Source organism: Salmo salar, unplaced genomic scaffold (assembly GCF_905237065.1).
Source record: "Salmo salar unplaced genomic scaffold, Ssal_v3.1, whole genome shotgun sequence".
NCBI lineage: Eukaryota > Metazoa > Chordata > Actinopteri > Salmoniformes > Salmonidae > Salmo > Salmo salar.
The window spans coordinates 52,137-66,793 of NW_025550468.1; the positions used below are offsets into that span (position 1 = coordinate 52,137).

The following is a 14,657-nucleotide window of genomic DNA, read 5'->3' on the forward strand; positions in this document are numbered from 1 at the left end:
TATAACAAACTCACCAGTCTGGTCCCGTCCCCTATAACAAACTCACCAGTCTGGTCCCGTCCCCTATAACAAACTCACCAGTCTGGTCCCGTCCCCTATAACAAACTCACTAGTCTGGTCCCGTCCCCCTATAACAAACTCACCAGTCTGGTCCCGTCCCCCTATAACAAACTCACCAGTCTGGTCCCGTCCCCCCTATATCAAACTCACCAGTCTGGTCCCGTCCCCTATAACAAACTCACCAGTCTGGTCCCGTCCCCCTATATCAAACTCACCAGTCTGGTCCCGTCCCCTATAACAAACTCACTAGTCTGGTCCCGTCCCCCTATAACAAACTCACTAGTCTGGTCCCGTCCCCCTATAACAAACTCACCAGTCTGGTCCCGTCCCCTATAACAAACTCACTAGTCTGGTCCCGTCCCCTATAACAAACTCACCAGTCTGGTCCCGTCCCCCTATAACAAACTCACTAGTCTGGTCCCGTCCCCCTATAACAAACTCACCAGTCTGGTCCCGTCCCCCTATAACAAACTCACTAGTCTGGTCCCGTCCCCCTATAACAAACTCACTAGTCTGGTCCCGTCTCCCAATAACAAACTCAACTTTGACCCCAGTAGCGAAATCGCCTGGTTCTGCAGCTCCTCCTCTCTGCAGAGCAAAGTGAGATCTCCATTCAAACACATCCAAAACTCCGCAGGATGAGACTAAATTCTCTGCTATTCCGCCGCTGATCATCACTTCGCTCCATCGAAAGGAAAGTGACAGTGGAAACTGAATCGATTTCAATCGTTAAGAGAAGTAAATAGGTAAATAAGTGGATAAGAATTCCGCCCCGTGATACTGACTAGTGGTTGCTAGCAGGCTACTCCAACAGACTGCAAACATGGCGAGCGCCTCATACCATATCTCTAATCTATTGGAAAAAAATGACATCAAGCGACAAGGATTTCAGGTAAATACAATATTCTAACAGTCTATGCATTTGAAATGACGCTGTGATTCTGAACTTTTACTCAAACCGGTATCGTCCCATATGAAAACCCTGCAAGTTAGCTAGCTAGGCCTCAAATCAATTCTGTCATTTGGCTAGTCTGCTAACGTTCGCTAGCTAGCTAGCTAACTAACAATGTTAGCCACTCGCTATAAACAGATTCTTGCGAGGAACCCACATTAACATTTTGACATTATATTTATAATTTGTCAGTTTTGCAAAGTATATAGCTAGCTAGTTACATTTAACACTGTCATGTTGCTAACTAGCTGGCTAATTCGCTCTGACAGTCGTTACTGTCAACGCTAGCTAGTAAACTAGCTAACGTTTTGAGGTAGAAAACGTTATCGAATTTAGCTAGCTAACTCAACCAAGTGGACTACACTAGTTAGCTAGTTTGTTAACTAAGTAGTTAGCTAAAAAGGCATTGCACATATCCCAGCAGTCTACAAATGCCATATCAATGATTGCTTAGCTAACGTTAGCTAGCCACAGTACATCCATAACATAATTCAGCCAGCATGTTTATGTTTTTGGCTGCTCGGGGGAGTCAAAATGTAGTTCATGTATGTAGTTAGGTAGTTAGCTGATTTAGCTAGCTTTGAAGCATACCACTACCTCACTGTCAGGTGGTTTATATAAACCATACCAAACACACAATCAGAACCAACGAACTAGAAACAACTTGATTGACTTCCAAACCGTGAATTAGTCTGCAGCCATATCAACTTCACATTAGAGGAACACTTGTTTTTACAGAAAATATGATGATGTAAGCCAGCATTCTGCTCTTCACAATTCTGTTACAGTTGCCAGGAGTCATGAACTTACCTGTATAACTACACAGCATACATGTATAACTACATAGTCGTAATCTACCACCTGATAAATGTTTCCAGTTTTTTCACTACAGAGATCATCTTAGATGTGTGCACCTGTGGGAATCCAAAGCTGCGTTCCTGTTGTCTTGTTCTGGTGTTTTCCAGTGTTTCCCACACCTGTAGAGATGATAGATAGGTAGACACAAAGTCATTTGTCACTGACATTTGCTCTGAAATGTCAGATGTTACAACTATAAAACATATTGAAAGTAACCAGTCCCCTGACATACTGAGTGTGCCCCAATAATATGTAATGTCTCTCGGGCCCATCTCTGAAACGGTTTACCATAACCATGTATTAACCTCACCCCCAGGCTCAATTGCTAGAGTGAGCCGTCTGGTTGGATGAGATTTCCTATGCACGTGTGGGAACTCCTAGCCTCTCTTCTTTCTTGTCAACTTAGGCTACTTCCCAGATTCTCAGTCTTGCCAATAACTCTACAGGTCCCAGACTATTTCAGGTTCATAATAATGACTAACGGTGGCTTGTGTTCTGTGGTACCTGGGGTGGGACGGTGAGAAATGGTACAGGACTATTTTACAGGAAGCCTGTTCCACTGTGTGCCCCCATTGCCTTCTAGTTTTGAGGGATTGCTTATACAGCTGCCAAAAGCATGACTTGACACCAGCTCACTGGATTATCCATCATGGTTGAATGACATTGTAAATCCACCTCTAGAATCAGAACTCTGAAGTGAATCAGTCAAGAAATAGCTGTTGAGAGTTTAGGCCTAACCTCTGAGCCTGACGGTGGGAGTGGAGCCTGGCGGTGGGAGTGGAGCCTGGCGGTGGGAGTGGAGCCTGGCGGTGGGAGTGGAGCCTGACTATCTGACATTTGTGTCAGTTTTAGGCCTATTTGAATTTGAGTTCTAACACCACATTATAGAGGGAGTAAAGGGGTGCTCCTTGCTTCTGCACGTTTGCATGATGACATCATTATTAGCAGGGTGAAATCAATGGCCTTTCACATTTGAGTGGGAGGTCTAATGTTATCCACTCTGTCATGTTTGTGTAGGTGTGAGTCTTGTCCTCGTCTAATTTAGGGCCCTTTATAATGAGGGTGGTGGAGAACGAGGGACGGAATCAACTAAATGATTTGAACTTGTTAGACTGTGTTCATTTGGCCAAGATTATTATAAAACATGAACAAAATGTATCAGTGATTTGTATTTTCCTTCAGCTGGGGAAAGCCCCTGTCTGTGTGTGCCCGTTTGTCTACCACTAAGTGTAGCAGTTAGCGATGATGCTAATAATGACAACAGTCTTCTGGTAGATGGAAAGGCTTTCCCAAAAACCTTCTCAATTAAATGTTAACTACAAGGAGCCTTCCTGGCAGAATGATATGTATAATGATGATGATTTGCATCAATTATTAGCAATCACATGTGTGCTACAGAAACACCGCTAACCAAACAAGTCTCTTGCTGGTGCCACAGATTTATAGGGTATCTACACCCCAAAATGAGCATTTCTTAGATTTTACCCAGACCTCAAAAGTGGACTTAGAACATCACATAAAAAAAATACAAAATTAAGTGTGATTTTTGACAGAAAAAACTTGAAAAAAACTAAACAGAGAATTGAATTTTGGGTAAAATAAAATAGATTTTCTAAGGTCCTACTAATGTTTATCTAGTGTGGTGGTGGTACCGTGGTGGTACCGTGGTAGTGAAGATTGATTTCCACTATAGAAGATCACCCCCTGGTAGAAAGTGTTTTCCCACGCACCAGTTTAGAGAGAGAGAGAGAGAGAGGAGTGTGGGTGCTCCAGCCCAGTACCTCAAGCTGTGGGGCTGCCGCTCTGTGAGTGTGGGTGCTCCAGCCCATTACCTCATGCTGTGGGGCTGCCGCTCTGTGAGTGTGGGTGCTCCAGCCCATTACCTCATGCTGTGGGGCTGCCGCTCTGTGAGTGTGGGTGCTCCAGCCCATTACCTCATGCTGTGGGGCTGCCGCTCAGTGAGTGTGGGCCATGGACCTCATGCATTATTCATTATTTTTCTCTCTTCCTTTCGCTGTCCCTCTTGTTTAAAAAGCTTCTTGCGTTCCGATGAGGGGGGGGGGGACGACGACAGCGTCAGAGATTATCAAACGAGCCTAGTGTTGAGGAGCATAGTATTTAGGAAAAGGTCTTTCTTGAATCACACCAGGAGTTCTTTGATGTGTTAAGATGGAGACAAGATGGTGTCTTAAAGCTGATCTTGTGTGATGTATACTCCCATGTATTAAATTGGATTTGATGGTAAAAGTTACCCCACCACTCTAAGAGATCAGAGCTGGTCTGTCTGGTATCATCTAGTGCTTTAGGCTTCAATCGTTCCTCTCCTCGGAGATAGTAGCTTGATCTTTGTACTAGTGTTGATTTGCTTTGGCTTCTAATGTCAGAGCACTTGACTTGTTACCTTCTCTTGGCTCAGTGGTGTTAAAACCCTTTGGAGGGTTCCATTCTCTTAGCTCAGTGGTGTTAAAACCCTTTGGAGGGTTCCATTCTCTTAGCTCAGTGGTGTTAAAACCCTTTGGAGGGTTCCATTCTCTTAGCTCAGTGGTGTTAAAACCCTTTGGAGGGTTCCATTCTCTTAGCTCAGTGGTGTTAAAACCCTTTGGAGGGTTCCATTCTCTTTGCTCAGTGGTGTTGAAACCCTTCGGAGGGTTCCATTCTCTTAGCTCAGTGGTGTTAAAACCCTTTGGAGGGTTCCATTCTCTTAGCTCAGTGGTGTTAAAACCCTTTGTAGGGTTCCATTCTCTTAGCTCAGTGGTGTTAAAACCCTTCGGAGGGTTTGGCCGGTCGGGCTTTCCTTGGCTCATTGTGCTCTAGCGACTCCTTGTGACAGGGCCGGGCGCATGCAAGTTGACCCCGGTTGTCAGTGGAACTGTGTTTCCTCTGACGCATTGGTGCTGCTGACATCCCGGTCAAGCAGGCGGTGTGATAAAGAGGTAGGCGGCCAGGCGGGTCATGTTTTGGAGGACGCATGACTTCGCCTCTCCCGAGCCCTTTGAGGAGTTGCAGAGATGAGCCAAGGGATGTAATTCAGGGAAAAGGGGGGTATGCTTGTGGCCATACCACCCTGAACACGCCTGATTAGCACTGGGACGGGAGACCGCCTGGGAGAATACCAGGTGCAGTAAGCTATATAAAATAACAACATAGAAATAGACGTGGCGCGAACGATGTTCCCTAATGCTGGAAGGTGGGCCTCTGCTCTAGAAGATTCTTTAGTTGGATGTCTTATGAACATATAACATCATAACCCTGTTAGTCTAACTGGGTCTTCTTCCTCCCCTGTGTGTTCCTGTAGATTAATGGACTAGTTTTTCAACCACTCTACACATTTCTTGTTAACAAACTATAGTTTTGGCAAGTCGGTTAGGATATCTACTTTGTGCAGGACACAAGTAATTTTTCCAACAATTGTTTACAGACAGATTATTTCACTTATAATTCACTGTATCACAATTCCAATGGGTCAGAGGTTTACATACACTAAGTTGACTGTGCCTTTAAACAGATTGGAACATTCCAGAAAATGTCATTGCTTTAGAAGCTTCTGATAGGCTAATTCACATCATTTGAGTCAATTGGAGGTGTACCTGTGGATGTACTTCAAGGCCTACCTTCAAACTCAGTGCCTCTTTGCTTGACATCATGGGAAAATCAAAAGAAATCAGCCAAGACCTCAGAAAATAAATTGTAGACCTCCACAAGTCTGGTTCATCCTTGGGAGCAATTTCCAAATGCCTGAAGGTACCACGTTCATCTATACAAACAATAGTACGCAGGTATAAACACCATAGGACCACGCAGCCATCATACCGCTCAGGAAGGAGACGCGTTCTGTCTCCTAGAGATGAGCGTACTTTGGTGCAAATCAATCCCAGAACAACAGCAAAAGACCTTGTGAAGATGCTGGAGGAAACAGGTACAAAGTATCTATATCCACAGTAAAACGAGTCCTATATCGACATAACCTGAAAGGCCGACTCAGCAAGGAAGAAGCCACTGCTCCAAAACTGCCATAAAAAAGCCAGACTACGGTTTGCAACTGCACATGGGGACAAAGATAGTACTTTCTGGAGAAATGTCCTCTGGTCTGATGAAACAAAAATATAACTATTTGGCCATAATGACCATTATGTTTGGAGGAAAAAGGGGGAGGCTTGCAAACCGAAGAACACCATCCCAACTGTGAAGCACGGGAGTGGCATCATCATGTTGTGGGGGGTGCTTTGCTGCAGGACGGACTGGTGCACTTCACAAAATAGATGGCATCATGAGGAAAATAAAATTATGTGGATATATTGAAGCAACATCTCAAGACATCCATCAGGAAGTTAAAGCTTGGTCACAAATGGGTCTTCCAAATGGACAATGACCCCAAGCATACTTCCAAAGTTGTGGCAAAATGGCTTAAGGACCACAAAGTCGAGGTATTGGAGTGGCCATCACAAAACCTTGACATCAATCCCATAGAAAATGTGTGGGCAGAATTGAAAAGTGTGTCGAGCAAGGAGGCCTACAAATCTGACTCAGTTACACCAGCTCTGTCAGGAGGAATGGGCCAAAATCCACCCAACTTATTGTGGGAAGCTTGTGGAAGGCTACCCAAAACGTTTGACCCAAGTTAAACAATTTTAAAGGCAATGCTACCAAATACTCAATTGAGTGTATGTAAACTTCTGACCCACTGGGAATGTGATGAAATAAATAAAAGCTGAAATAAATCATTCTCTCTACTATTATTCTCACATTTTCACATTCTTAAAATAAAGTGGTGATCCTAACTGACCTAAAACAGGGAATTTTTCTTGGATTAAATGTCAGGAATTGTGAAAAACTGAGTTTAAATGTATTTGGCTAAGGTGTATGTAAACTTCTGACATCAACTGTATATAACATCATAACCCTGTTAGTCTAACTGGGTCTTCTTTCTCCCTGTGTGTTCCTGTAGATTCATGGCCACCAACGACCTGATGTCGGAGCTGCAGAAAGACTCCATCAAGCTGGACGATGACAGTGAACGCAAGGTGGTCAAGATGATCCTCAAGCTACTGGAAGACAAAAACGGAGAGGTCCAGAATCTGGCCGTCAAGTGGTGAGAGATCTCTGCCTCTCTGTGTGTGTGTGTGTGTGTGTGTGTGTGTGTGTGTGTGTGTGTGTGTGTGTGTGTGTGTGTGTGTGTCTCAGGGTTTCCATTAGGAAAATGTGGCACCGGACAACGTGACCGGGAAGGTTTTAATTTACAGGCTATTATTTGAGATATTTACCGGACCCATATGCGTTGGGGTGCATAACCCATTAGGGCATCATGTAGGAAAGTGTTTTTTTAACATCCATTGTGAATGATATACACTGCTCAAAAAAATAAAGGGAACACTTAAACAACACAATGTAACTCCAAGTCAATCACACTTCTGTGAAATCAAACTGTCAACTTAGGAAGCAACACTGATTGACAATAAATTTCACATGCTGTTGTGCAAATGGAATAGACAACAGGTGGAAATTATAGGCAATTAGCAAGACACCCCCAATAAAGGAGTGGTTCTGCAGGTGGGGACCACAGACCACTTCTCAGTTCTTATGCTTCCTGGCTGATGTTTTGGTCGCTTTTGAATGCTGGCGGTGCTTTCACTCTAGTGGTAGCATGAGACGGAGTCTACAACCCACACAAGTGGCTCAGGTAGTGCAGCTCATCCAGGATGGCACATCAATGCGAGCTGTGGCAAGAAGGTTTGCTGTGTCTGTCAGCGTAGTGTCCAGAGCATGGAGGCGCTACCAGGAGACAGGCCAGTACATCAGGAGACGTGGAGGAGGCCGTAGGAGGGCAACAACCCAGCAGCTGGACTGCTACCTCCGCCTTTGTGCAAGGAGGAGCAGGAGGAGCACTGCCAGAGCCCTGCAAAATGACCTCCAGCAGGCCACAAATGTGCATGTGTCTGCTCAAACGGTCAGAAACAGACTCCATTAGGGTGGTATGAGGGCCCGACATCCACAGGTGGGGGTTGTGCTTACAGCCCAACACCGTGCAGGACGTTTGGCATTTGCCAGAGAACACCAAGATTGGCAAATTCGCCACTGGCGCCCTGTGCTCTTCACAGATGAAAGCAGGTTCACACTGAGCATGTGACAGACGTGACAGAGTCTGGAGACGCCGTGGAGAACGTTCTGCTGCCTGCAACATCCTCCAGCATGACCGGTTTGGCGGTGGGTCAGTCATGGTGTGGGGTGGTATTTCTTTGGGGGGCCGCACAGCCCTCCATGTGCTCGCCAGAGCTAGCCTGACTGCCATTAGGTACCGAGATGAGATCCTCAGACCCCTTGTGAGACCATATGCTTGTGCGGTTGCCCCTGGGTTTCTCCTAATGCAAGACAATGCTAGACCTCATGTGGCTGGAGTGTGTCAGCAGTTCCTGCAAGAGGAAGGCATTGATGCTATGGACTGGCCCGCCCATTCCCCAGACCTGAATCCAATTGAGCACATCTGGGACATCATGTCTCGCTCCATCCACCAACGCCACGTTGCACCACAGACTGTCCAGGAGTTGGCGGATGCTTTAGTCCAGGTCTGGGAGGAGATCCCTCAGGAGACCATCCGCCACCTCATCAGGAGCATGCCCAGGCATTGTAGGGAGGTCATACAGGCATGTGGAGGCCACACACACTACTGAGCCTCATTTTGACTTGTTTTAAGGACATTACATCAAAGTTGGATCAGCCTGTAGTGTGGTTTTCCACTTTAATTTTGAGTGTGACTCCAAATCCAGACCTCCATGGGTTGATAAATTGGATTTCCATTGATTATTTTTGTGTGATTTTGTTGTCAGCACATTCAACTATGTAAAGAAAAAAGTATTTAATAAGATTATTTCATTCATTCAGATCTAGGATGTGTTATTTTAGTGTTCCCTTTATTTTTTTGAGCAGTGTATTAAAGTCCTTACAGTAAGCTATTTGAAAAATCTTTCCAACAGTCTCCCCTTGGATAATAATGACTAGTCGTCGGTGTGAAAGAGCGATGGAAGTTATAGACCTACTGCTGCATTGGCCTATAGGCTGGGAGTTCCATGCGCTCATTTCTTTAGCCACCAATGGACCACAGTGTATCAATGTGTCCATATGACAGAGAGGCTGGTGATCTGGCATTAGTTGACTTTTTTAAACTTTGAGATTTTTCTCATTTTAATTCAGATTATGATTAATCACGTGACAGTGATTTTGATAAACAAATGTTTAAAAAAAAAAAATTATGAAACTGTTCCACGAATATGCGCATATGAAAATCATAACTGACATGCAGAACGGTAGAAGTGGTAGGATAAATTGTATGCTTCCCCAAACTTGAAAATCACGTGCTGCCTATGAAGTCTTCAATCACTGAACAAAAAATGTAAACGCAACAGGCAACACTTTTACTGAGTTACAGTTCATATAAGGAAATCAGTCAATTTGAAATAAATTCATTAGGCCCTAATCTATGGACTTCACATGACTAGGCGGGTGCAGCCAATCAGAATGAGTTTTTCCCCACAAAAGGGCTTTATTACAGACAGAAATACTCCTCAGTGTCATCAGCTGTCTCAGACGATCCCGCAGGTGAAGAAGCCGGATGTGAAGGTCCTGGGCTGGTGTGGTTACACGTGGTCTGTGGTTGTGAGGCAGGTTAGATGTACTTGTAAGTCGCTCTGGATAAGAGCGTCTGCTAAATGACTTAAATGTAAATGTACTGCCAAATTCTCTAAAAAAATGTTGGAGGCGGCTTATGGTAGCGCAATGAACATTCAATTCTCTGGCGACAGCTCTGGTGGATATTCCTGCATTCCGCATGCCAATTGCACGCTCTCTCAAGTTGAGACATCTGTGGCATTGTGTTGTGAAAAACTGCACATTTTAGTGGCCTTTTCTTGTCCCCCAGCACAAGGTGCACCTGTGTAATGATATTGCTTTTTAATCAGCTTCTTGATATGCCACACCTGTCAGGTGGATGGATTATCTTGGCAAAGGAGAAATGCTCACTAACAGGGATGTAAACTCATTTGTTTACGTAAAAAAGCTTTTTCTGCGTACTGAACATTTACCGGATCTTTAATTTCAGCTCATGAAACATGGGACCAACACTTTACATGTTGATTTTATATTTTTGTTCAGTGTAAAATAATTGCCTCCACCTTTCTATGGTTGGATTTAGCCTTTAGGTTACTCTAAAAACAAGGAAAAACATGCCTCATAATATGAAATAAAACATTCGGGTTAAAAAACCATTAAGTATGTAATCAAAATGCGTATGGCCTAAAGCTCCCATTGTAAAGTGGTGGGAGACGCACTGACAGCTTTTATTCCTGCACTTGAATGGGAGACGCTCTTCAATTACCAGTTGAGAAATACAAATATTAGCTCTTAATCGAGCACCAAAACTGTTTTGAACACAAACAAATAGCATTTAAAATGAATGTGCAATAAATGGGCTTCTGGAAGCACATGTTTTACTCCGGCAGCAACAAGCTGAGGAGCTGCAGGAGAAACCCCACTCTGTAGGTTATGATAGTTGTGTTGGATAAATAAGATGCATTGATGACTAACCAAAATACACACAGGCCAATTTAATTCCCAAAATGATGCAAATGAACCTATAGACCAATAAGCATGACGGTCATTAGTTTATTATTTTGTAATGGGTTTGGTTTTCACCTGGCCACTTTGGCCGGCAACAGTTTATTATACATTTTTTGGCTTTTCATGTTTTTCTATAACGGAAACCCTGGTGTCTCTGTCTGAACTTCAGGCACCATTATAGAGGTTTAAACATGGCTGTCAAACACTGAGACTGAGAGAGGGGCTGAATCACCTGACTGACTGGCTCGGCCCTGTGGGAGACTATCTAGACCCTAACCATCTGTCTGCCTCTGTCTGTCTCTCTGCCTCTGTCTGCCTCTGTCTGTCGCTATGTCTTTCTGCCTCTTGTCAGTCACTGTCTGTCTCTGTGTCTTTCTGCCTCTCTGTCACTGTCTTTCTGTCTCTGTCACTCTGTCGCTATGTCTTTCTGTGTCTGCCTCTGTCGCTATGTCTTTCTGTGTCTGCCTCTGTCGCTATGTCTTTCTGCCTCTCTCTGTCGCTATGTCTCTCTGCCTCTCTCTGTCGCTATGTCTCTCTGCCTCTCTCTGCCTCTGTCTTTCTGCCTCTCCCTCTCTCTGCCTCTCTCTGCCTCTGTCTTTCTGCCTCTCTCTGTCGCTATGTCTGTCTGCCTCTGTCGCTATGTCTCTCTGCCTCTCTCTGTCGCTATGTCTCTCTGCCTCTCTGTCGCTATGTCTTTCTGCCTCTCTCTGTCGCTGTCTTTCTGCCTCTCTGTCGCTATGTCTCTGCCTCTCTGTCGCTGCCTCTCTGTCGCAATGTCTTTCTGCCTCTCTGTCTTTCTGTCTCTGTCGCTATGTCTTTCTGTCTCTGCTTCTGTCAGTCACTCTGCCTCTTTCTCTCTGCCTCCGTTTCTCACTCTCTTTCATTCATATCGTTTCACAACACTATGGACAGTGTTATTGAATAACCCTGTTTGCTTCAGTTTGCGTGTCTTATTGTATATTTCATGTCAGAGCAGCATTGGTTTTATCTTCCTTGCCCCAGCTAGGGGGATATGTCTCAGTGCTTATGAGCCAGCGGCAGTGTGATCGTCTTGGCTCTCACTCTCAACAAACCATTAGAATTAGGCTTTTAAGGGATTATGTGATCAATAAGAAGATTAATTAAAATTCATCTCTCTAGGCTGTATTTCTCACACATTTCTAATGTTAATATAGGCTACAGTAACACTGCAGTTTGCCTGCTTTCGTATCGTTGCCATTTTGAAGTAGTAATCTACTCTGTTGTATGTCGTGAATGCAGAATGTAAGAAAGGCGCTGTGCCTCTTTGTGGACTGGCTGCACCACTATGTAAGAAAACAAACACAAAAATATATCATTTTAAGGCCATTTTTTTGTTGCTCTAGATTGCAGTAAATGGCAGTTACAGGTGTTAAAAAAAACCCGCAAAGATCTCTCATTACAGAGATGAAGGATCAGGTGACACTGACCTGGATGGCTAGAACAAGTAGGCTCAACTGATGATGTACTGTGTAATAAACGGGTCTCTTCCTCTCTCTGCTGCTGCTAAGAGGCCCTAAAACTGTCTGGTTGAGGCACTCAGCCTAACTGGTAATATGGTAGTGTGTTACTCAGTCTGTTCTGATTAAACAACAGCCCTTTTTAAACAAGGGACCCACTTCACATGGTTCACAGTGGGGTAACAAGGTGGTTTTATCATGACATTCAATTAACTCTGGACTAGCTTCTGTTGGAACGAGAGAACCAGTTAGATTGTGTTGTGTTCCAGCCTGGGTCTGTTGGTCAGTAAGGTGAAGGAGTACCAGGTAGTTTATATTGATATATATATATTGTGTTGTGTTCCAGCCTGGGTCTGTTGGTCAGTAAGGTGAAGGAGTACCAGGTAGTTTATATTGATATATATATTGTGTTGTGTTCCAGCCTGGGTCTGTTGGTCAGTAAGGTGAAGGAGTACCAGGTAGTTTATATTGATATATATATTGTGTTGTGTTCCAGCCTGGGTCTGTTGGTCAGTAAGGTGAAGGAGTACCAGGTAGTTTATATTGATATATATATTGTGTTGTGTTCCAGCCTGGGTCTGTTGGTCAGTAAGGTGAAGGAGTACCAGGTAGTTTATATTGTATATATATATTGTGTTGTGTTCCAGCCTGGGTCTGTTGGTCAGTAAGGTGAAGGAGTACCAGGTAGTTTATATTGAATATATATATTGTGTTGTGTTCCAGCCTGGGTCTGTTGGTCAGTAAGGTGAAGGAGTACCAGGTAGTTTATATTGATATATATATATTGTGTTGTGTTCCAGCCTGGGTCTGTTGGTCAGTAAGGTGAAGGAGTACCAGGTAGTTTATATTGAATATATATATTGTGTTGTGTTCCAGCCTGGGTCTGTTGGTCAGTAAGGTGAAGGAGTACCAGGTAGTTTATATTGATATATATATTGTGTTGTGTTCCAGCCTGGGTCTGTTGGTCAGTAAGGTGAAGGAGTACCAGGTAGTTTATATTGATATATATATTGTGTTGTGTTCCAGCCTGGGTCTGTTGGTCAGTAAGGTGAAGGAGTACCAGGTAGTTTATATTGATATATATATATTGTGTTGTGTTCCAGCCTAGGTCCGTTGGTCAGTAAGGTGAAGGAGTACCAGGTAGTTTATATTGATATATATATATTGTGTTGTGTTCCAGCCTAGGTCCGTTGGTCAGTAAGGTGAAGGAGTACCAGGTAGTTTATATTGATATATATATATTGTGTTGTGTTCCAGCCTAGGTCCGTTGGTCAGTAAGGTGAAGGAGTACCAGGTCGAGACTATAGTGGACACACTCTGTACCAACATGCTGGCAGACAAGGAACAGCTCCGAGACATCTCCAGCATCGGACTGAAGACTGTCATAGGAGAACTGCCCCCTGCATCCAGCGGTAAGTACCACCATGACCCCTGACCCCTAACCTGTACCCTGAGGACTTTTCACTACATGGGCCTTCACAAAGCTGATCTTGGATCAGTTTGCCCTTCTTTTTTAGATCATCATGAGTAAGATTACGTGGACAGGAGGGCCTGATCCTAGGTCAGGACTTCTGCACTGAGAAGTCTGAAAGCTGTCATTATTGAACACATATCAGAACATGATAACAGTTTGTGGAGATGATGTATAATGTGTTAGTTAAACCAGTTAGATAATGAACTGATGGACCATCCCCTCTAGTGATGGTGTTGTAGTGTGTTAGTTAAACCAGTTAGGTAATGAACTGATGGACCATCCCCTCTAGTGATGGTGTTGTAGTGTGTTAGTTAAACCAGTTAGATAATGAACTGATGGACCATCCCCTCTAGTGATGGTGTTGTAGTGTGTTAGTTAAACCAGTTAGATAATGAACTGATGGACCATCCCCTCTAGTGATGGTGTTGTAGTGTGTTAGTTAAACCAGTTAGATAATGAACTGATGGACCATCCCCTCTAGTGATGGTGTTGTAGTGTGTTAGTTAAACCAGTTAGATAATGAACTGATGGACCATCCCCTCTAGTGATGGTGTTGTAGTGTGTTAGTTAAACCAGTTAGATAATGAACTGATGGACCATCCCCTCTAGTGATGGTGTTGTAGTGTGTTAGTTAAACCAGTTAGATAATGAACTGATGGACCATCCCCTCTAGTGATGGTGTTGTAGTGTGTTAGTTAAACCAGTTAGATAATGAACTGATGGACCATCCCCTCTAGTGATGGTGTTGTAGTGTGTTAGTTAAACCAGTTAGATAATGAACTGATGGACCATCCCCTCTAGTGATGGTGTTGTAGTGTGTTAGTTAAACCAGTTAGATAATGAACTGATGGACCATCCCCTCTAGTGATGGTGTTGTAGTGTGTTAGTTAAACCAGTTGGGTAATGAACTGATGGACCATCCCCTCTAGTGATGGTGTTGTAGTGTGTTAGTTAAACCAGTTAGGTAATGAACTGATGGACCATCCCCTCTAGTGATGGTGTTGTAGTGTGTTAGTTAAACCAGTTAGATAATGAACTGATGGACCATCCCCTCTAGTGATGGTGTTGTAGTGTGTTAGTTAAACCAGTTAGATAATGAACTGATGGACCATCCCCTCTAGTGATGGTGTTGTAGTGTGTTAGTTAAACCAGTTAGATAATGAACTGATGGACCATCCCCTCTAGTGATGGTGTTGTAGTGTGTTAGTTAAACCAGTTAGATAATGAA

At 43.9% G+C, this 14,657-nt stretch overlaps 1 pseudogene; it reads left to right on the forward strand.

Moving 5' to 3' along the window:
* Positions 1-592: 592 nt before the first annotated feature.
* LOC123739474 (cullin-associated NEDD8-dissociated protein 1-like) lies at positions 593-13,410 on the forward strand (annotated as a pseudogene).
* The last annotated feature ends 1,247 nt before the right edge of the window (positions 13,411-14,657 follow it).